Source organism: Macaca nemestrina, chromosome 16, assembly GCF_043159975.1.
Source record: "Macaca nemestrina isolate mMacNem1 chromosome 16, mMacNem.hap1, whole genome shotgun sequence".
In the NCBI taxonomy this organism is placed as follows: Eukaryota; Metazoa; Chordata; class Mammalia; order Primates; family Cercopithecidae; genus Macaca; species Macaca nemestrina.
This window is the reverse complement of record NC_092140.1, coordinates 88,256,959-88,282,394: the sequence shown is the minus strand read 5'-3', so window position 1 is coordinate 88,282,394 and position 25,436 is coordinate 88,256,959. Positions and strand designations below refer to the sequence as shown.

Sequence of the window (25,436 nt, the reverse complement as noted above, 5' to 3'; positions counted from 1 at the left end):
TCAAATTGAACTTAGCAGCATACAATTTGATGTCGAGTTTAAGAGTAGTTTCAGTGAAGGTGTGGACTGACAGGCTGACTAGGAAAGACTGCAGAAAGGACAAACGGGAAAGAAGTGGAGATAGTAATACAGACAATTCTTCTGAAGATATTTGCTATTATATTCATGCATTGTGTGTGTCACATAAATAAAATACACAGTATATATATAAAACGTTATAGTTACAGTCAGGATGTTTTAATATATTTAGTGCTATCATTTAAACTGATAATTTGATAGGTAAGATAATATTTCATTTTACTTAAAGTATTGTCTATTTGTAATTGTGATAAAATACGTAACATAAATTTTGCCATCTCAGCCATTTTTAAGTCTACAGTTCAGTAGTGTTAAGGGCACTCACACTGTTGTGCAATCTACAGAACTTTTTCATCTTGCAAAGCTGAAACTGTGTACCCATTAAACAATTCCTCATCAATCAATTCCTTTGAGTAGCGTGACAATCACTATTCTACTTTCTGTCTGTATCCATTGGATTACTCTAGGTACCTCATACAAATGGAATCATACAGTGTTGTTTTACTGTGACTGGTTTATTTCACTTGGTGTAATGTCTTCAAGGTTTATCCATGTTGTAGCACGTGTCCAACTTCCTTCCCTTTTAACGCTGAACAATATTCTATTGTGTATATATCACATTTTATTTATTTATTCATCTATCAATGAACATTTGGTTACTTGTACCTATTGACTATTGTGAATAATCCTGCTGTGACTATGGGTGTGCAAATGTCTCTTGAAACTCCCCTTTTAGTTTGTTTACATTTAAGAAGTGGAATTACTAGATCATATGGTAATTCTATTTCTAATTGTATGAGGTGCCCCTCAACCGTTTTTCATATTGGCTACACCATTTTACATGTTCACCAACAGTGCACACTTTCTTCATACCCTTGTGAACATCTGTTCTTTTTTTTTTTTTTTTTTAATACTAGCTATCCTAATGGGTGTGAAATGATATCTTATTGTGTTACCTTCATTTTCCTAGAGATTAGTGATGTCAAACATCTTTTCACATGCTTTTTGGTCACTTATATGTATTATCTGGAGAAATGTCTATTCAAGATTTTTGCCCATTTTTAAATTAGGTTATTCATTATTGTTGTTGCTGAGTTGTAGGAATTATTTATACATTCTGTATATTAACCCCTTATCAGGGAAATGATTTGCAATTATTTTCTCCCACCCTATAAGTTATATTTTCACTCTGTTGATTGTGTCCCTTGATGCACAACAGTTTTAAATTTTGATGTAGTCTCTTTTGTTTATTTCTGCTTTTGTGGCCTATGCTTTGATGTCATATCCAAGAAATCATTGCCAAATCCAATGTCATAAAGCTTTTCCCATGTTTTGTTCTAAGATAATGTAATAGTTTTAAGTCTTAGCTTTAGGTCTTTGATTCATTTTGAGTTGGTTTTTATATATGGCATAAGGTATCAGTAAGGTCCAACTTCATTCTTTTTTATTTTATTTATTTATTTATTTATTTATTTATTTATTTTTTGAGGCAGAGTTTCGCTCTGTTGCCCAGGCTGGAGTACAATGGCACAATCTTAGCTCCCTGCAACCTCCACCTCCTGGGTTCAAGCGATTCGCCTGCCTTAGCCTCCCAAGTAGCTGGGATTACAGGCATGTACCACCACGCCTGGCTAATTTTTGCATTTTTAGTAGAAATGGGGTTTCACCATGTTGGCCAGGCTGGTCTTGAAGTACCGACCTCAGGTGTTCCGCCGTCTTCAGCCTCCCAAAGTGCTGGGATTACAGGCATGAGCCACCACACCTGGCCTCAATTTCATTCTCTTGCATGTAAATATCCAGTTTTCTGAACAGCATTTGTTGAAAAGATTGCCCTTTCTCCATTAAATGATCTCATTTCATTTTTCATTTTTTTTGTTCACTGATGAGGTAATTACAGGATTTGACTAAAAGTCTAATTGAAATTACATGGAGAAATTGATTGAATCAGTTGGATGAGAAGTATTACTTAAATAGTCAACTAAACAAACTGAGAATAGTTTGAATTTTACAGAAAACTGACTACTTTGTACTTTATACGTAAACTTAATGTGCTCCCAACCAAGGTGAAAGGGCTCATCTGATTATCTTTGTATGAGATAGTTCAGCATGCTTGTTAGCTGTAGGAGAGGATACTCTTTCTCCACTTCAGCTGAGTTTTTAGTGCTGTTATTGAATCACTGTAGGCTGTTGAGTGTCCAGGACAAGGCAACCAGATTTTCACTCAAGTCTCTTTTGTTTGAAGGAGTGAATGGAAATCCATCTGTATTAGTCAAATAAGATTTATGAAGAGATCCAGTGATTACTCTTGAAGACAATAGCAGTCCCATGTAAATGTCAGCTAATAACTGAGAAGCATCTTAGACTCAAAACAGTTTCCCTTTCTGTCCTTTGCTTACTGGTGACCACATGGGCTTCCTTTCTTTTTCTGTTTATTTAATTCTCTTTCTCTTCTTTTTGTTATCAGATTCCTCTCCTTGTTCCTCAACATTCACAAGGTAAAAAATGACACCCCTGCTCAAACTTTAAATTACCTTCCATTACATGCAAATACAAACATCAGACCCATAATTATATTAACATTAAATGATATCTTTGAGTACTTATGTGGCAGAAGCTGCTTTAAATGTATCATGTGTTTTTAACTAATTTAATCTTTAAAAGCACAAATGGGGAGTAGGAAGTAGAGCCCCATCAGCCAAATTGTGACCTATTTTTCCCCTCAGTGGGGATGCCTAGGAAAGAAAAAACTAACCAAGCCACAATTTCTTGCAAACATGTTAGTAACCAAACATCCTGATAAACACACAAATGCTATTTATTAGCAAAGAGAAATGAGTCCTTATTTGTGAAATGTTTTTTAGCAGGGTATACTTGGTCAGTTTGGGTTGCTTATTTTAAGGATGTATTGGTATTTATAAGCTATCTTATTCATAGGGCATAAAATGAGGTATTTTATAACCAAATGGCTCCTATTGTTTAATACATGTTCTTCTTCAAGTTTTATATAACAACTAATATGTCTAGTCTCAACCAGAAGGCATTGTTACATAGAAGACAAAGGACATTTGAGATTCTGCCTTGACAGTCTCAGACATCTTTATGGAAGGAGTGCTTATCTAGTCTTGATATTGCCTCTGCATTTTGAATTACTAGTAAAATTGATACTGGTTGTGATTTATTATTTATAGTGTGTCTCATTTCACTAACTCTTCATGTTAGTAGAGTGGATATTATATTTTTCACAGTCTGCAGATAAAAAAAATTAAGAAACAGAAAGTTTCTATTTGTGCTCTTTCAGAGTTTTTGACATAGGCATTTAATGCTATGAACTTTCTTCTTAGCACCACTGTTGCTGTGTCCCAGAGGTTTTGATAAGTAGTGTCACTATTATTGTTCAGTTCAAAGAATTTTTTTAATTTCCATCTTGATTTAATTGTTGTCCCAAAGACCATTCAGAAGCAGATTATTTAATTTCCATGTATTTGTATAGTTTTGAGGGTTCCTTTTGGAGTTATTTCCAGTATCATTCCACTGTGATCTATAATTTTGATTTTCTTATATTTTTTGAGACTTGCTTTGTGGCCTGTCATATGATCTATGTTTGAGAATGTTCCATGTGCTGAGGAAAATAATGTATATTCTGCAGTTGTTGGGTAGAATGTTTTGCAAATAACTTTAAGTCCATTTGTTCTAGGGCATAGTTTAAGTCCATGGTTTCTTTGTTGACTTTCTGTCTTGATGACCTGTCTAGTGCTGTCAGTGGAATATTGAAGTCCCCCACCATTATTGTGTTGACATCTGTCTCATTTTTTATGGCTAGTGGTAATTGTTTTATGATTTTGGGAGCTCCCATATTAGGGGTGTGTGTGTGTATATATATAGATATATTTAGGATTGTGATATTTTTCTGTTGGACAAGGCATTTTATTATTATATAATTTTCTTATTTGTCTTTTTTAACTGTTGTTGCTTTAAAGTCTGTTTTGTCTGATATAAGAATAGCTACTCCTGCTCACTTATCATAGAATACCTTTTCCATGCCTTTACCTTAAGTTTATGTGAGTTCTTATGCCTTAAGTGAGTCTCTTGAAGACAACAGATACTTGGTTGGTGGATTTTTATCCATTCTGCCATCATGTATTTTTAAGTGCAGTACTTAGACTATTTAAATTCACATTAGTATTAAGATGTGAGGTACAGTTTTATTCATTGTGCTAGTTGTTGCCTGGATACCTTGTGTTTTATTTCACTGTATTATTGTTTTATAGGCCCTGTGAGATTTCTGCTTTAAGGAGGCTCTATTTTGGTGTATTTTGAGGTTTTGTTTCAAGATTTAGAACTCCTGTGAGCATTTTTTGTAATGCTGGCATGATAGCGGTAAATTCTCTCAGAATTTGTTTCTCTGAGAAAAAGATTTTATCTTTCCTTCATTTATGAAGCTGGTACACTTCTGCAGTGGTTCCTGGAGCAAAAGTCCATGGCATGAATCTCCACATGCTGTTCTGTCCATCCAAGTGGGAGCTGCATGTCAGCCCTGTCTTCTGTCCATCACCTTTTCCCAGAAGCTTTTTAGTTTAATTAGATCCTGTTTGTCAATTTTTGCTTTTGTTGCTTTTGGCATCTTCATTATGAAATCTTTGCCCATGCCTATGTCCAGAATGGTATTGCCTAGGTTGTCTTTCAGGGTTTTTATAGTTTTGGATTTTATACTTAAGTCTTTAATCTATCTTGAGTTAATTTTTGTATATTTGTAAGAAAAATATTTCTTCTGCCAGTTGCTTATAGAATGCCAACAAGAGTAAAAATATCACTTTAGTCCTGGCCAAAGTTCAAGAAAATATGTTGAGAATTTATGAAGTTAGGAATTATTTGTCCCTAGAAAACGTTTTCCATGTTGTTAAGTGAAGAATTAAGGTCTATTTCTTAAGTATACATATGTAACAAACCTGCATGTTATGCACATGTACCCTACAACTTAAAATATAATAATAATAAATAAATTAAAAAAAAAAAAAGACAGGAAAAAAAAAAAAAAAAACCTTTAAAATTATCTCATGCTGCCAAGGCTGTTTAGTACTTCAGACAGAAGATAACTCTGGGAACTATTGAATCTGTGATTCTGAAAGGTAATTGATATATTATGATGTGAGATATAGGTACACATGCGTACATATACATATCAGGAACATATTTCTTCCTATCAACATATTGGAAGTCTTTGAATAGTTTTAGCTATATATTCTCTTTGTACATTTAATTCTCAAATGAATTCAACTATATTAGAGACTGTATCTTGGGACTAATAAGCAAACAATTATTAAGAAAAGTAGAAAGTAAAACATAACCCAGTTCGGCCCACTCAAATAGTGATTTGTAATAAAAGGAGAGGACATCTAATTGCAGCCCCAGCTTTGAATGAAGGCACATTTTTATTCAGCGGTGACTGACAGATGCAGTCACAATTTGGTATTACTGTGAATCATTTATTCCTCTCACAGATGTTATTGATTGAATGTGATAGATTTGTCTTTTTACTAAAGGAAGATTGTCAGAGCATTTATGGGCTTTGTGTGTGTTGGTAAATATGTTTACCTTGACTTTCCATTATTTGCACATGTATTTTTATGTGTACATAAAAATCAAGTTTCCTCTATAAAGAATGACTTTCATTTCCAAACATTGATTTCTTCTTTATAGTTCTATTAAGTACTATTGATCCAAGATGTCTGTATTTGATTATATCCTTGATTTTTCGACAGCTATGACACAGCTGTCTTCAAAACTCTGGGAGCATTTTTTTTTTAACCAGATGAGTCTCCTTTTACAGGCTAAAGATGTCACCATACACCCTCCTATAGAGAAGGCATATTGCATAATTGAAAGACAAACAAACTTAGATTTAAACACTGGATTTTTATTTGTTTGTTTGTTTCTTAGCAAAATAAAATAAAAAAAAATAGCACTAAGCATGGACCAGTATACATGGAAGTAACTGGAAAGGTGCTCAGTAGAAGTTAAGTTTGTTTTTGCCCTGTCATTGACTCTCTCTGCCCCACTTTAACCCGATAAAATGATCGAGGATTTTATTTTTATTACTTTGTAAAACCAGTAAAAAACTGGACATTTATATTTTTATTCCAAGACATATAAGCATCTTCCATTCCCTCATTATCTGTACTCCCATAAAACCTTGAAATCACACATTACACTTTTGGTATTAAAAAAAAAGGTCTCTGGCTAAGTAAATGTTTGATTTCTTTTACTTTCCCCTATTAGAATTTTTTGGGAATGTTATCCCCTATTCTTAGATGCTAGAAAATATACACTATCAGTTATGGTATAAATATGATAAGCAACAAAACAGTCATTCAGTAGTAAACTAAGGTTAATTAGAATGAGACCGAACTCACATCTCTGTGTGTTTTCTTTCAAAGACTCCTAGTGAACTGTCATGGACACCATGTCTAACAGGGCAGCATTTCTAATTATTCACCCATGTGAGTGCTCTGTCTTGGCAGGTAAGTGACTTCACTCCCAGCCAGTTGGTGGGTCTGTTCATTTAGTTATAGTTTGTGGAATGTGAGTAGAAGTGATATGTCACTGTCTATTCCAAACTGACACACAGAAAAAGCCCTCCTGATTCCCAGTTTTTTGTTTTGTTTTGTTTTGTTTTTTTATGGAGGGGCCTATGTTACATGGAAACCTCATCAGCTGTAAACAGCATAGATTTTTAACTCTAAGGAGAATGCCTGCCTTTGAGTCATTGGGGTTTGAGGCTTTGAGTCATTGAGGCTTTGCCTTAGGATTAAATAGACTTACATTGAGTTAACTATTGAGACTTTGGGGTTTTGTGGCACCACAACAAGATGTCATCTATCTTGGCTAAAGGTTTAGATGGAGAAATACATGGTATTTGTGAAAGTCATTAATTCCCTCAGGAAGTTTCTATGGTTTATGTTGGGCCAGGCATTGTACTGACACTGTGGTGGATAAAAGAAACACTGAACAAAACATAGACTCTGGCTTTTAGAAGTTGATGATCTGATAGCAGCACTATCTTAAGTTTTATTGGCTTCCTTATGATCTTTCAAAGTATCTTTCCACAGTTCATCACAGTTCATTTCACTTAATCCTCACAACAACACTATTCCTACTTACATTTCACAAATAAGGGAGCCAGGACACAAATCCATTGAGCAAGTAAATGAAAAGAGACAGAATTTACATGCGACCTCTGATTTTTGCCTGTTTAAATGTGCCCAACTCAGGTCTAGACTTGTGCATGAGTGAGCTGTCCTGACTGAAGGTGAGTCATGGGACCTTAAGAAAAGGTCTGTTGGAGGGAGAAGCAGTGTATTGGGCAAAGCAAAGGCCTCAGAGAGTCTGCCTTTTGGGGACTGCAGCTTTGAGGCTGAGCCCAATACTATGAGAAAGGTTTATTTATTACAATTAAGCTTTTTTTCTTTTTTTTTTTTATTAACAAGGATGTGGAGGAACAAAGACGACATCTAAGAACTAAAGACTTCATGTTTTTTTCTTCACATATGGAACCCCTAGATGGGAAATTTGCCAAATAACATTTTTATATAAATCTATATAATATTTTATTATATTTTTCTTTTAGTTGATTATTCTATACCTTCATCTCGTTGATAAAAAAATTCTTCCCAATTATTATATAACTCACTTCTTTTCTACCAATATTTCATCCCTACTAAGACACATTTTCTATTTGCTAAGTCATTTTTTGAGACTATGACATGTGTATTCTTGTTTTTCATATCTAAGTTAAAAATAAAGCTGTTTATATTAATTAAATATTTTCTAAGGTATAAAGCCTTTAGCATTATAAAATTGGAAAATGTGCTCACAATTTTTATCACATATATTGTCATCACACGTATTCTGAATGGCTAGCAAGGTTCAGTAAATGCTTATCAAATCAGCTCATGATAAATGAATGCGTAAAACAAGGGTCCATTTTATTTTTTAAAGCCTTTTCATTAAATTATGGTACTAGAACAAACCCTGAGATGCATTTGGGGGAGCAATTAGAGGGTAAACACAGTAGATTCAATTCTAAAGGAAACAAACTTAAAAAAAAAATGGAGGAAAGAGTATGAGTCGAAGCAATTGGGAGAAATAAATTGAGAAGGTTAACCTAAATTTGAGTCTAAGCCTTCATCCTAAAAGTTCAACCTAAATGTTTAAAATGAACTCTATTATAGCCAGGTTATTTTGGTGTATTTTTTTTTTCATTTTTCTGCCCTGTAAAAATGAATATAAATTTATTACATGTAAAATTTCATTTACCACTATCCAAAGAGAAGATTATTATGCAACTGTTGTAAAAATGACTATATGTGCAACCTTTCAGCAGACAAAAATAGAAAACTAGATTGGTCCAAGTTGACTAACAATTGTTCCTGCTGTTCAATTTTGGACAATTTAATTAACTATTATTTTCAAGTAGCGATCAAACTGGAGAATAACCATATCCAATTATTGTTTTTTCTAAATGGAAAAATAGTTTTCATTTTTCCATGAGCGAAAGCAATGAACAGAAATTATCAAAAAAACTAGTGAGGCAGCAGCTTATTCTGTAAACTTCATTAGGACAAAAAAATCTTTTCAGGAATGAAATATTGACATTTGCTTCTAGCTGGACTCATATGTAAGTGCCATTATATCACAGAATTTTAAAATTTTGGTGTATCATGGAGTTATAGAAGTTAGACTTCTAGACTGGGTACAGTGGCTCATGCCTGTAATCCCAGTACTTTGAGAGGCCCATGTGGACAGATCACTTGTCAAGAGTTCAAGACCAGCCTGGCCAAAATGGTGAAACCCTGTCTCTACTGAAAATACAAAATAAAATAAAATAAAATAAAAATTAGCCAGGTGTGATGGTAGGCATCTATAATCCCAGTTACTCAGGAGGCTGAGGCACGAGAATCACTTGAACCCAGGAGGCAGAGGCTACAGTGAGCCAAGATATTGCCAACTGCTCTCCAGCCTGGATGACAGAGCAAGACTCCATCCTAAAAAAATATATCTATAATAAGTTAGAATTCTATCATGGAATTATAGGAGTTTATTGTATCATGGAGTTTTCGTTTGCTATATCATGTGTTTTAGAATTTTGTTACAATATAGAATTATAAGTTTACAATGTAATGGAGTTAGAGAATGTGTAGGATCATAGAGTTATAAAATTTTGATGGTGAGGAACTCATCATAAATCATCTAGGGGCCCCAATAGTTTAACTGGGTTCCCTAGGGTCAGTCAATTAGTTGAAAATATGTCAGCATTTATCAGTTCTCTTTTTCCTTCTCCAAGGTGAGCATTATATATTGTATTGAATTATCCATGTAAGACCAAAACACTCTTACATTTGAATACTTCTAGGAATTTAATTCTTTTTTTTTCAGATCTATATTCCTTTCAATCTCAGAAAAAAACTAAATCTCAGTGGTCTCTGACTTTTTCTTATCAACATTTTTTTCATGTTTCATAATATTCAATAGTCAGCATATGGCATCTTTATTCAATCCACTTTGGCCATTTAAACAATTTTCATCACCACTCTATTTATATCTGGAAGGCATATAAAGTTGAAGTATGAAACAATACCATAAAGATAAAAGGTAGTAGATTCAATTTAAAGGAAGAGAAAATTTGATATTATTAGAAACCTGAAATGAATTATCAGTTTAGAATTAAAACTAAATTCTGAGTTTCCTGGCAGCTAAAAATAAAGAAGAAACTTGAATAACTAAATTCCTTTTAAAATAAAATTTATATGAATAATATTTGATATAAAATACACTTGAATACATATGCATCCTCATCTTGAGAAAAACTTTTTATAGCATTTAATTCAACAAAATTCTCTTATAAATCCTCTACAAAACAATACATGTATCTTCAAAAATTATACAGTCAAAACAAAATGCACAATTATCAAATAAAAGCTTTCTTCATAAAAAATAGAGTATAATCTTAGATCATAACTCATTGAAAGTCTTCTTCCTCTTTCCAAACAAGTACATTGTGTCCTCGTGATCTAACTGAACACAGCGATGTAAATCACAGGACATGAATGCCAAGTGTTTCACATATTCAATTACTGGGACCAATTTTTTGGTGTTAGATTACAATTAAATCAAAATTAATTTCTCTGATGAACACCATAAGTGTTTATGAGCTTTTTTATTGACTACTGAGAGCTTCATGGATTTCACAAGCAGCTTTTCAGCCCACAACATCCTGTTTCATGAAAACCGTATGTTTCATGAAAACAGTCTAACTGGAAGCATTGTTTTGGTGAGGATCAGGATCAGGATCACAGGAGTAGCTCTGACTCAGTCCAGGGGTTTCCTCCCTGATGAACTCTGAGTCCTCTCAAGCCCATGGATCAGTGTGTAACTGAAACCCCAGTGCTCTGAGTTATAGCATAAAACATCCTTGTCCCAAAATGATGAAGGGCATTTCGTTGTGAGTCAATAGCTTTGACATAAAAGGACATCAACAAAGCCACTAAAGGTTATCTTAACTACATTCTGAAATATTTCTAAAGAAGTTATTTGAAAAATTAACTTTAGGAAATATTCAGGACCTACCATTAGACAATAGTTGATGAAAAATGTCAATTGAGATGTTGAAAAATCTTCATTACATGCAAAGACTGTTGCTTAGTGTAGTTTTTTCTAAACCGTGCTAACAATAATGGACCAAAAAATTTTTAAATGTGTTTGGGCTTAGGAAAATAAAAGTCAACATTGAAAAAACATCAGTCTTTCTGATTTTTTACTGCAATCAGATTGCTACTATGAATTATTGTATAATTTATATTAATAACTTACATTTGTATATTACTTTGGAATACTTCTACATGTCTTATCTTAAAAATACCAATAATTGCCTTGTGAACAAGATATTTACATTTGAAGCATGCTAAGGTTCAAAGTGATTAAAAATTATGCATAATTTATTAGTTGAGATTAGGATTGGCTTGAAGAAAAACCGTGAACACTCTGACTTAAACAAGCTGTTTTCCCCAAGCCCTTGTGTTTATTTTTCTCTCAAGTTCAAGGCTGGTGTAGTGTTTTACTAGTCAGGGATTTGGGCTCCTTCTGTTTTACTGCTCTGCAGTGTACACTTTCAGTCCCAGGATTATCACTAGGTCAAAGAGGGCTTCTGAAGCTCTGGCAATTATGATCACATTTTGTTAGAAGGAAAAATAAAAGGAAGAGTAGTTTCTGGAAATCACACTCTCCTTCTGACAAAGTCATTTAGTGACACGGCCATGCCTGGCTGTAAAGGCATCTGGGAAATTGTTTTGTTCTCAGCAGCCATGTGTATAGCTGAAAATGAGCGATTCTATTACTTTGAAAACAGGAGTGAATCTATATAATGGATCACCTTCCAGTTTCTGCTATACCTAACATCTCATGTCTAGTAAGTAATGAAACCAGGACCTGAGCCTAGTCTTTCTTGTTCTTTGTCTCTGTAGTCTAATTACAGTTCCTGCCATGTAATTAAAAGGAAATGGGCTGATACATAACTTTGCTTTCACCATTTAGAGCTGTAATAATATCTCTCATGAGACTGCTCCTGCTTGCTGTCATTTTGTCAGATTGTTTGGATAGAATCTTTGAAGAAACACTACTGATAGTTCTGCTACCATGAAAGATTTGTCTGTACAAAGATTCTGTCTATGCAGTTAAAGTTCAAATTTATTTTCCTGAGTGCTATGAAGTCTTACTATATTTCTGTTTTCTTGTTAAGAACTGAATACATTAATTATCAGTTGTGAAATACTTGTATCTTCTTCTACTCCTTGCAAGATTTTAGCTCAAGAGACTCATTTCTTTTCAAAAAAAAAAAAAAGAATAAACACAATCTGAAGGGACTATGCAGGGTGAATATGTCTATCGTTTTAAAGCAACAGAAAATTTGACATCTTGCAGTTGGTGTGGCCATCCTTTGAGACCAACCCTAGAAAATATAAATTACATAGCCAACATTGGGGCTTATTAGAGCTCTCAATTTTCTCTAGGAGAGAGTTGACTTCCTGAGCATTTTCATCTCGAGATAAATCAAACATTGGTATTAATATTGATGCAAAAGTATGCTCAATGATTGACTCAAAATAGAAGTTGTTTGACAGAACTTCAGCATGTTTCTGTAGAAATGGCCTACATCAAAATTGTGCTTTTAGATCTGGATCTCCCAAATGCCAGAAAATGTGGGAAAATAACACAAAAAATTAGAAGAAAATTAAAAGTTCCATGAAAGGAAAGGAAAACAAATGCTTTATTGTATTGCTGTTATTATAGAGGTTTAAAATGGCTAAAAACTCTGTATGTCTATGTCTGGAGATGTAAAAGTGGAAATAAGTAAATTATTTATCTCAGTTCAGAGAGCTGTAAAAACAATTAATCTGAAGATGAGAAGCAGATCCTTCAGGTTAGACTTTTTAATTACAGCAGTGGTCCTTAATTTTAGGATGCTTTAGATTCACCTGGCGGACTTGTTAAAACACAGATGACTGGTCCCCACCCCCAGAGTTTCTGATTCAGCCAATCTAGAATGAGGCTTGAAATGTGCACTTTTTTTTTTTTTTTTAAACAAATTTCCCCACGATGTTGATGGTACTGGTCTGGGACTGCACTTTAAGACCACCATCATACAGCATAGTTATTTAAGGGGAAATTTCCCTCCTTTGAAATTGTATTGTGATTGTTCACCATCTGGAAGAGAAAGATGATGTTTACAGCATTCCCACATCTCTGGCATGACACCAAATTACTCGCATGAAAAGACAGACAGTGCACAATTTATCCAGATGTTTAATCTGTGACTCTACATAAGACCAAACACCCAGAAATTGCAAAGTTTCAAGCAAATTAAACATGTGGATATTTGATTTATTTTTTACATTCTAATCTAATCTAATATTTTTTGTTCAGTTAGACTCAATCTCTCCTATACGTAGCAATTTCCAGATTAGGAAGTCACCTCCCAATATGGACCTATCTACTGCTATTTTTTTTCCAGCATGCAACAGCTATACCACATTGACCCTGATACATATCTCTTAGGTGCATTTCTGATGCATCCACTACTTATCATTTCATTTGTCATTCTGCTACTCTCTAAGTATTTCAATTTTCTCAGCAAGAAATCCATGAGGCCACTTAATAAGATGTTTTACCTGCAAAGACTCCATCATGGTTACAACTCTTAAGAAAAGGTATCGTGCCGGGCGTGGTGGCTCATGCCTGTAATCCCAGCACTTTGGGAGGCCGAGGCAGGTGGATCACGAGGTCAGAAGTTCAAGACCAGCCTGGCCAAGATGGTGAAACCCTGTCTCTACTAAAAATACACAAATTAGCCAGACATGGTGGTAGATGCCTGTAATCCCAGCTACTCAAGAGGCTGAGGCAGGAGAATAGCTTGAACCCAGGAAGCTGAGGTTGCAGTGAGCCAAGATTGCACCACTGCACTCCAGTCTCGGAGACAGAGCAAGACTCCGTCTAAAAAAAAAAAAAAAAAAGTGTCTCATGAATATGTACAACAATATTATGTAGCCACACACTGTTTGGATAGAGTCATAGAACTACCGGTATATCCAGTTTACCATGATTTATCTAAACAGTTATATTTGAAGAAGCATTTTCACTTATTAAGTCATATTCAGAGCACATAATAGAAATAAGATAGAAGAAATGTTTTAAATGAATCATATGTGTGTATACTCAGATTAATTTTATATACTTCTATCTTAGTCTCTATATAACCTCTAACCTGAAAAAAAATACACAAATTCTATTTTAGTGAATGGCGCATGTTGTTCAAACAGTGGTAAAAGCAACAGATTTCCAATATAAAACAACTGATTTGTTTGGACCACTGTGTTTTTGTGTTTTGCTTTTTTATAAAATTGAGCCTTGACTTATTGAAAGTCAAAATCAAATGAAATACACACACAGATGGCATCTACAGTCATTTTTGACATTAGTGTACGACAGTTTTTTTGCATGAGACATGTTTGATCAAATAAATAAATTTTAAAGACTCCAGTTATTTCTCATTTAGATGGCTGATGTTGTGGTGCTTCAAAGACAAGTCATTTCTTAGGAAGTGCCCCAAATTGATGAAAACTATTAGCTCTGAAAGCATTTTTGAGATAAAAGCTTCCTGTTGTATTATGCATGATAATAAAAAATGAAAACTTCAAAAACATGGGTTAAAATTTGACTCTACAATATAGTTTAGTTCCTGTAAAAGAACACCTATTCAGTGAGAAGAAAATAGGTAGATTTTTCTGTGCATGATATCAAAAGGTACAATAAAGTGGTAAAATAAATACTAAATTATGAGAACTTGTGATTGACAGTATGACATGCAATCATTGGAGGTGGCTAAAGTATGCTGTGGTCTTGTAAAAATGTTAGTTAAATATTTTCGAAACCATCAGATCCAAGTACAGTAGTGCTCACATCAACTATTAACACTAATTCATCAAATCTCAATGCACTGAAACTCACGTCTGTGATTAATAGGAAGTCCTATCATTTTCACGAATCCTCAGGATAAGTGGTTTCATGTAAAATCCACAAAATAAGTCCAAATCTCAGCCCACATCTCAGACAGGGCTTGTGAAGCATTGAGGAGAACAAACTGGACAGTTTGGTTGACGTAGAACAAGTGACGGGTGTAATTGCAGATGGGACCAAGAGGTAAGGCAGGGAACTGGGGCATCTCAGGTTGGTTGGATGTGAGTTGATCAATATTTGTCTGAACTCTACATTCTGAAAGTATTCACATTCTTTCTCATGAGGCCCTCAGGTCCCATGCAAATCAGAGAATATGGGACATTATTTGTTTTAAGGGTTCCTTTAATGTTATGTGGTAATTAGAAGCTGCTTTGGGGATAATGATTAGAAAACTTGTCTACCAACTTGCTAAGAGCCCAACATATGGAATCTGTCTAAAGAAAGTCCTAACTCTATGGGATGGCCTATTAGATTGCCCACTCTACTTCTCCGTGCAACAATTCACCCTCTATTGCAGTTAGAAACTATAAATAGCAATCAATATTCAGTCAAGAAGAAAGGATTCACTTAGATACTTCAAGGGATTAATTCTGGGAACTGGAAACAAAGGTGATGTGGTAACTGGAAGACAAATAAAGAAGCAAGTGATGGAATGGGTATCAGAAAGTTAGGTGTAGGAAGGACTGAAAGTACAAAAGAAAGATGTTCCTCAGGGCTCAGGAGGTTGCTTCTGAGCACAGCCCTAAGCTGAGGCTCAGGAGCCCACACGCTCTGTTGAGCTGCCGGAGGTTCTGATGCACAGCAGGAGCCATTAGCTCCTGCTATTGCTGCTGCCGCAGAAGTTACTGAAAGTGTAACTGCTGAGGCTGCTGGAGACACCAATTGCTGCACCTGAGCAGAAGCCATCACTGCACACATGGAAGTTGCTGGAGTTTTCTGGAGCCCGTGGTCACTTTTAGTTGCCTTCTACCTTTCCTCATGGAACAGGATATCATCTTCCTTCCCCCATAGTTTAATACCTTAGTTATGACCCTCATTGGTAAAACCTAATCATAATCCAGCTGCCTTGAAATACTTGGTATTGTTTTTTTCAGACTTCTAGCCCCTTGCAATACAAAAGAAAACAAGAAAAATGAGTGTGTATATTCCAACTATATATTCTAGATTGTATTTGAGGATTCAGTTGCATAGGCAAAAGCTCCAGACATCCATAAGCTACCGTTCTCACTGAGGGACCACAGCGGCATCTTAGGTGTCAGGAGCTAGTGTCAGTGTAGAGCCAGTGTCTAGTAATTTTCACAAATCTGTATGTTTTCCTTTCACCAGTAAAAGGTTTCCCTGTCAGGTGGCTGCAGGAGGAAGGTTCACTTGCATACTTAGAGCATTGTCTCAATGTCCTTTCTTGAGAAAACTCATTCTGTTTTCTCCTCCACTAACAGGGTCCTGAGTCTGTGAATTGAAGCAGGTCTGGGAATTTGGTTAGGAACTGGGATTTTAAATTATGGTTGCTTTAAGTCAAGTACCTTCACCTGAAAGCGAGTAATTATTTTTTCTTTTACATATCAAATGAAACATTAGTAGTCTACTCACCTATTTTAGCCTATGGGATATTTGAACAGTTAGCTAACACCAAGATCTTTCTGTGTCATAGCATTCCGATACTTCTCTGAGGCTGCTGCCCATTTACAGAAACAAATTTATCTTTTCTCCAGTGGTTAATCCCTGCTCTCCAGCCTCAGTCATTTGGGGATCCCATCATCCCCACTGAAATCAGAGAACCTGCGTCTATGAAGGCATTTCCCACTGGCCTCTCTTCATGTAGAGAACGATTACTATAATACATGGTTTTCCTGTATTGCTAGTACTTTTTAGACTATCGTATTTCTCTATGCTTCAGTGAAGCAACTCTCTGGACCTTTCCAATTAGCAATTTGATAAGCAGCTCATTCTAAAATTTTTATATCCCTAAGACTTAAGATTCTTATCTGTACTGCCATCTCAACTTCATTTAGTAGTCTTCAGTTCAAGCTAGGTTTCAACCAGTCATTTGAGCAAACCCTCAGTATCCCTTCTGGCTCCTTAAAGTAGTATATTGACATTAGAATCCTTGGTCAGTTCATCCATATCCGCAAAATTGGTCAGATTCAACATTACACTGTCTTCTCCTTGGTTTAAAACAACTATAATCCATTTTCAAAAATCAAATGCCCAGGTACCTGTAACTCTTTTATCGTATATGTGCTTCCTGGTAAGCTGCTGGAGGCACTGCTTCTGAACAAGAGCCACTGTGACTGCTGATCCCGGGAACTGTAACATGGCTGGAGCCTTCAATCACCCACAGTCACTAACTTCTTGTAAAATTGTGAAATAGTTAGATGAATATTACTTCCATAATTTCTGCTTCCTTGAATATAATGCCATTTTCCTGGAAATCTAGTATGGAAAAAAAAAGGCTTTTGAAAATGATTCAAGGATGCTTGAAATGAAAATTCATTCTCCATAGGGCACAGGGTTAAAATATAGCCTTCATGACATATCTTGTTCAAATTTGGTTTGTTTATTTTTTTTTGGTTATTGTTTATTTCTCTGTCAAAAGCTAAAATAGTTGTGATAAAGCTGTTCACAGTGGTTGCTCCAGCTAGTTTCCCTTTGCATTTATAGTTTGTTTTCTCTGCATGTTTTGATGCTGTTATTAAACCATCATGGTGTGTTATTTATTCTGCCAATGTAGAATGGCTTCCTTTGCCCCAGTTTACTTTTTGCTTTCATTTATTATTTGTTTTGCTTTATATGATTCCTGCTACCCGTACTTTATTTTGCTTGTAGCTTATATAATTCTTCCCATTGTTGATTTTTACTATTTCAGTGCTGTTATTGTATGAGAAATACACACTTGGCTTTGGTTTATAAACACAATATGATAGTAGTGGCCTCTTAAGGAGGAAGATTTGCTTATTTCCATTTATTGTAATAATTAAAACACTTGAGCAGCCACTTTTATTTTACTTAATTTAAAGGAGTAAATTACATAAAATTTATCAAATGATCATCATAATATATCATATTCTTCTAAATATTACATAAATAATAATTATCAAATAATATGTCACATAATATATATATCATAATGATCAAAAATGAAATGAAAAATCAATTATATTAAAAATATTACATTACTGTGTAATTACAAGTATGAACAATAGCAATGACTGGGAAAAAATCATGGAAAACATGAAAAATAAGAAATAGAAAATAAAATTATCAGTAATTCTACCACCAAGCAATAAGCACCATTAAGATTTTGGTATATTTTCTGCCATCTGTACATACTGTTTTGTTTTGTTCAGATCAAGCTATGTATGCTCTTGCTTTTTTCGTCCATTATGCATATATCATAAGCATTTTTCACATCATTAAACATTCCTTGTAAACAATATTTTTAATGGCTACAGTTTATTGTCATATAGTAGTAACATTTTTTACTAATCACAATTATATTATGAACACTTGAGTTCTACTATTGTTAATAAGTTTTCAGATGCATCATAGTTAGTTTCTTAGACTCCAGAAATAGTGGTGCTTGATAAAATATATATTTTCAAAAAAGGGTACCTGATACATAATGCATGACTCCTTTTCAAAAATATGTATCGACTGATATTCCCACCATATTGAACTTAAGGTTAAAAGTTAAATTTACTTGCACACTAACTAAAATTATCAGTATTTTCTTCACTGTTTTATCTCCTGTGCCTACACAGTGCTTGGCAAATATAGTAGGCAATCAAAAATATTTTAACTGAATTATTTCTCTACAGGCAATGATGTTAAGACAGAGAAGTTTTAATTCTTTGAAGTTCAAGAGGATATATTTCTTTGAAAAATGAATTAAGTGATTTTTCAAAAATCACGTTGCTATTTTTTGAAAGATCGAAAAGTAGAACAGTTTACTGACTCCAGTCTTTAGGCTCTTTCTGCAACATCTAAAGATGTAATCAATTTTTGATTTTCTTCTAATTGATTTCGTTTCTATGTATCAACAATATAAAATAGCAAATATTTTAAAATATACATTATATATATATTTGCTTAATTTGGGAAAAGTTAAAGTCAAATTTATGACATTCACCAAATTCAGCACATACATACACACAAATAAAATTGGTCAATGATTAACCACAAAATAAAAAAAAAGAGCTGAAACCATGAATCATTCATCGTCTGCATATATGATTGATACTGCTTTTGTTTGTATTTTCCCCTGAAGGTCATTTGAGCAAACCCTCAGTATCACTTCTGGCTCCTTAAAGTAGTATGTTGACATTAGAATCCTTGGTCCAAATCTGATGCAAGGGAAGCTAGAAACTAGGCAGAAATCAGTAGTGAGGTGATGGAATTTGGGAGTGACAGAACATCTAAAAGTAAAGAAGAAAAATCCTAAAGAGAAGGAGCCCACAGAGGGGCAGCTCTCAAACATGCATTTAAACATTTATCAAATTTTGGTTCATCTCTGAGCTGTGCTTGCATGGGTGATACTCCAAGGAGCCCAATTAGGGAAAATTTGTACAAAACTGAAGATGTTGACAAAGATTTCAGCTGCCACTGGTTACCCACTGCAGGTAAAACATAGTTTGGAATTAGAATTCTCATAAGCTAGAGGGTGTTTGTGAATACACTGGGATTTCCACTGAACTTCACTTTGTCCCCCAGGCTGGAGTGCAGTGGCCCAATCTCAGCTCACTGCAAGCTCCGCCTCCCAGGTTCATGCCTGTCGCTGGGACTACAGGCATGTGCCACCCGCCCGGCTAATTTTTTGTATTTTTAGTAGAGACGGGGTTTCACCGTGTTAGCCAGGATGGTCTCGATCTCCTGATCTCGTGATCCGCCTGCCTCGGCCTCTCAAATTGGTGGGATTACAGGCATGAGCCACCGCGCCCAGCCTCTCCACTGAACTTCTTAAAGATATGTGCCATAGAAGTATAGACTAGATCCAAAGAAAAATATATTCACCTAGGGTAGAGGCAGAGCCCAAATAGACTCACCCCAACACCTGAAACAAAGTTTCTACATATTTAAGATGTTTCACCACTAATTTAATTGCCTGCAAGGACAAAACAAAACACTCTTCCGAAAAGGATAAATTAACCCAGAGTTGCTACAGTGTATTGTACACAATGTAGAGTATACAATAAAAAATTAGTAGACATGCAAAAAATACCCATGAAAACATCACCTATGAATGATTAAGAAACAAATTAGTCAAAAAAAAAGTAGACCTACAAAGCACTAAGTCATTGATGTTAACAGATGAGGATTGTAAATAACGGTGATATGTATGATAAAGATTCTTCAGGAAAAGTTAGACACAAAGGGAGGAAAGTAGGATAATTTAGAAAGTATAAAAAAGATGAAAAAGAAAATCTGGAATTCAAAATGCAATACTTCAATTATAAAATTATTTGATGTGATTAATAGCAGAATAGATAGAACAATAGAAAAAAATATTAAACCTGAGGACAATTTGGCAAAAACCATAGAAATGGAAGGACAGAAAAGGAGAGTTTAAAAGATGAATTAAAGTTTTAATAGTTTGTGGAATTGTAGCAAGTAATCTAAAATCCCTGTAACTGACATTCTAGAAGGAAAGAAAACAAGAGAATGATTCAGAAAAATGCATGAAGAAATACTGGTCAGAAAATTAAATTCCATGTTTCTTTAAAAACAGTAAGTCATAGACCCAGGAAGCTCAGTAAAGACCAAGGAAGACAAATAGAAAGCAATATCTAGACATATCATAGTCAATTTCAGAAAACAAATGATTGATAAAGAAAAATACCTATAAAGAAGTAGCAGAAACATATTACATACAGAAGAACTCCAAAAAGAGTAAGACCTGCCTTCTCATTATGAAAGGTGCAGATCACCAATGAAACATCTTAAACATGCTAAAAAAAATTGTATTAACTAGAAGTCTATGCCCAAAATAATAAGCACCTATACCAAGTTCTTCTTTTGCCATGACAAGAAACACCTACTATAAGCTCTCTCCTACTGATTACAATTAAAAGCTCTAGACAAAATACAAAATCAACTACCTGAGTGTTCTGAAATGTGAAGAAAAGTCAAAATTAAGAAAGGCAACCATATGACGTGGAGTGGACATGGTAAGTTTTATATTATTTTTTACAGAGCTGCATAGGAGAGCAGTGACACAGGAAGCTAACACTTCAGTAAAAATCCTGTACATCTGACCAGGGATATCTGAAAAGGAGTTCCACACAAGGGCAGAGTGTGTGTGAGAATTCCAGAGAGAAAAATGCTGAAAAAGGAGATTTCCTAGTACTATATGTGAACCTGCACAAGCCTCAGGCTTACCCTTTAGCTACGTGTGGATGAAACTGACCCAAAACAGTATAACAAAGGTGATGAAAACCAAACTAGGCTTAAATCATGGCCCAAGTCTCAGACTAACTCCCAGATGGTGCATGTGTGTAAAAGACAAAGGCACATAGCATAAGCTTTGAAAACTAAGCTGGTATTTGAACCACCACCCACAGAAGGCAAGCTGAACAAGTGATTTTACCTTACCTGGATGATTACTTGCTAAATCAAGTAACAATAAAAGCAACATTTTTTCAGAAGATCATAACAAGCCCTATAGTTTACACAAAATAATATTCAAAATGTCCAGCGTCCAATTCTAAATTATTTGACATAAAAAGAGCCAAGAAATCTGACCAATTTTCAAAGAAAACAGCACTCTGGGAAAACAGCCAGAGGTTGGAATTTTTCAGAGTTCAAAGCAGCTAATATAGCATGTTTTATAAAGTAAAGCTGAGTACACATTAAATAAATAAAAGACAAGTTGTCAGCAGGGAAATTAGAAGCAATTTTTTTTTAATTTAAAGTTTTAGAATTGAAAATACAATACCTAAAATTAAAAAGTCATTGGATGATATCAACAGCAAAATGGAGATGACAGAGGGAAGAGTCAATGAAGTTAAAAATAAATCAGTAAGAAATTTATGTGATCATCATAATACATGCAGAAAACATTTGGTAAAATTCAATGTCCCACTTAAACTTTCAGCAACAAAAACAAAGAGAGATATTTCTCAATCTGATAAAGATATCTGTTAAAACAACACCTAAAGCTAACTTCATTCTGAATAAATATTGAACTTGTACCTCCCCCAAATCAGGAAAATTCAAGAATGTTCACTCTCACCACTATTATTCAATATTGTACTGGATGTCCTAAAAAATCCAAAAGGCAACACATAAACACATACACACATACATACATGTGTACATACATGTATACATACATACATACATACAAGAATAGATCTTGGAAAGAAATAAGTAAGCCTCCCTGTATTCAAAGATAATATAATTGTCAAAAAGAAAATTCTAATGCATATACAAAAATCTACTTGAAAATATAAGTGAATTCATCAGTCATAGGATGTAAGGTCCAAATTTGAACAATCAATTGTATTTCTAAATGTTAGCAACAAGCAACTGGAAAATTAAGTTAAAATAACAGTACATTTAAAATAGCATCAAAAATATAATTATATTAAAAATAAATTTAATGGCATATATATATACACATACACACATGCATATAGTTATTTTATATGTAATAAAATGTAATTATATAGTTTATGTATATAAATAATGTTTTTTGTTTCCAAGATGTATATATTTATCAAAACCCATTGAACTCTACAATTAACATGGATATTTTAAATGTATATGTTATATAATGAATTTATAAATTATATATGCAAACAGAATTTTAATTGTTATTAATAATTAGGCATTTACAACTCACGTAAACGAATTAAATGTCATTCAATCTCACAGCACAGTGGTTACGCTGTGGAGTTTAATCTTAAACTATACCATGCACTAATTTCTGGAAATTTATGTTGTTGCCTTGGAAAGTACTACCCTATAGGTTGTGGTTGTGGAAAGCTTAAATGAGATCATGTGTGTAAAGCACATACATTAAAGGGCTTATCTCAGTAACTGATAGCTACTTTGAAACAAATGTCTGAAAAAGGTAGTGAGGACTGTGAATGTACATGGGTTAAGCCTGCTGTGGAGAGGCATGTGTCACTTTAAGCCTTGGTGTGCTATTTACAGGTGCTCTTGGTGCAGTCTGGGAATGGAAAGACTTGCAACCTCACAACCCTCATTTCCTCCCCTGTAAGCAGAGTCTGTCACCTTTCTCAGGGGAACACATGAGGCAATCGCCCCGTTCTGTCTCTCATACCTGTGTTTTATAGCAGGGCACCCACACAAACCATGACACACTCGGGGAGAATCAGAAAACACTACTCTGATTTACTTCTGCTGGGGACTTCAGAGGCAGAATTTTGGCTTCCATTCTGTTAAGTGACTCTAAGAAAAAAAAAAAAAATAAGATTCATTTTCTCGTCTAGATCCTGGGTTAATCTTCCTAAACTACCAGTTTTGTATGGATAAGGCTGCAGCTCACCAAAGGGTCTGAATTCATCTGAATTCACTTTGTGATACTATTTAACGAAAATCATCATATAATCTTTCATCTAAAATTATTTAGTAAAAAACTTAGCGTGATTATGAAAAATACCTATTTACCTTTTTTTTATTATTCAAGGAAAAATAGGTACTCTGACACATATATTTCAAAAGACATCATAATGTATCCAAAAGTACAGTTTTCAATAAAGATAACTAAAACAATATGGTCATCAGGGAGAATGGAGATTTTTATGTGTGTTTTTTTTTTTTCCTCTGGGATTTTTAGGTCTTTCTGCCCAGGAGCAGTGTCAGCACTGGATATAGTGTGCTTGACATGTTTTATGAAAGAAAATGAGGAAAGGATTTATCGGTCTTCACGGGTTTAGGGTAATCTCCCTGATTCCAGTAAATTTATTTCAATTGGAAATGACCTAAGCCATTGATTCCTTTTCAAAAAGAAAGAGAAAGTTCTTTAGTTTACCCCAATAGAAAGGAGAGCTTCATCTTATCATAAAACTGACAATTAGCTTTTGCTCACGGAGTTAATTTTATATTATGAGGTGAAAGTAGTCCAACAATTCTCTAAGTGATGAGTAGAGAGGTCTTGGTATCCCAGCTTCGTAGTCAAAACACTTCAGAAATAAAATTCTGCCTTTCCTGAGTAGGCTGACATATTGTGATTTCTGTGTTTTAAAGTCTGATACCTGATAATAATATAGTCTGTAATTACTGACTCCTCGAAATAGTGCGCTCGTTCCTCTTCCTTTGTAACACACTGTTCAATTCTCATCTTCCAGACTTCATGTAATCCCTTAATTTTACTCTGTTCAATCTTCTAATCTTCTCATCAGCTCCATTTTTATCCCATGCATGTGCTCTTGCCTACAAATTTTCATGGCGTTGTTATCTTCTTCTTATAGTAAATTATAAATTTGGGGGAAATTGTCACCATGAATCTCCCTGGATTACTGTGAGAATTTAATGAGATAAATGCCAAGAAAGTGCTTAGCACATTGGTTGGCACATATTCCTCAATGAATGTAAACTCTGGTGTGTGATAAACAACTTGGGCAGAGGGTCTTTATCTTTAAAACTTTGTATACGGTAATTAGTACCGATCCATGCAATCGCTGCCTAAAGAAATTCTGTCCAAGTTCATGAGAATGATTTCATTGTTTAGGGTCTCTCTGTGTCACACAGGCTGGAGTGCAATGGCGCTATCTTGGCTCACTGCAGCCTCAAACTCGTGGGCTCAAGTGGTCCTCCTGCCTCAGCCTCATGAGTAGCTGGAACTACAGCACATGCCACCATGGCCGGCTAATTTATTTTATTTTATTTTATTTTATTTTGTATAGACGGAGTCTTGCTTTGTTGTCCAGGCTGGCCTCGATCTCCTGGCCTGAAGGGGTCCTTTCCCCTTGGCCTCCCAAATCGCTGAGATTACAAGTGTGAGCCAAGGTGCCTGGCCAAGAATTATTTAAATTTTGAACACGTATGATGGTTTTTATTGGTACTTCCTTTTCTGAAGTTATGATTTTTTTTCACCAAAAAGACTCTGGGTTCTTAAGTGATACTTTTTAAAAACTTTTTTTCTCATTGGTGGGGGTAGGGAGTTACCAATGAGCTAATGCATCAAGTAGGAAAATGAACAAAACATCAGGGCAAACTCAGCGATGAGTCATCTGGACGTATAGCAATGCCATTAACTCTGGAAAATGCTTTTATTTGTAATCATTCATTATCATTCTGTTTTTAATAACTATTCAATGAACAATAATTGACAACAAAAATAAAATTTTAAATGTTAAGACTTTTGTTAGAGACTTGTGTTAACCCTGAAAGATACACGGGTACATTCAGACAATGGAATATTTTTCAGTACAAAAAAGAAAGAGCTATCAAGCCATGAGAAGACATGAAGAAAACGTAAATAGATTATTACTCATTGAAAGATGCTACATCTCATATGATTCCAACTATATGAACTCTTGGAAAAGGCAAAACTATGGAGACAGGGAAAAGAGCAGTAATTACCAGGGTTGGAGTCGGGGAGGGATGAATAGGAATAACACAGGGGATTTTCAGAGCAGTGCAACTTCCCTGTGTGATACTATATTGGTGGATATATGCCATTATACATTTGTCCAAACCCATAGAGTGTACACCACCAAGAGGGAAACCTAGTGTAAACTGTAGACTCTGAGTGGTAATGATGTGTCAATGTAGGTTCATCATTTTGTAACAGATGCACCCTCTGGTGGAAGATGTTGGTAATGGAG

General features: G+C 34.7%; 1 long non-coding RNA gene across 1 annotated transcript in view; it reads left to right on the top strand.

Moving 5' to 3' along the window:
* The first annotated feature begins 989 nt into the window (after positions 1-989).
* Positions 990-25,436, top strand: part of LOC112427438 (uncharacterized) — a 160,963-nt gene continuing 136,516 nt past the window's right edge. Inside the window, exon 1 of the long non-coding RNA XR_011614891.1 lies at positions 990-6,596. This is a non-coding gene — a long non-coding RNA (uncharacterized lncRNA). The remainder of the gene's footprint in view (positions 6,597-25,436) is intronic.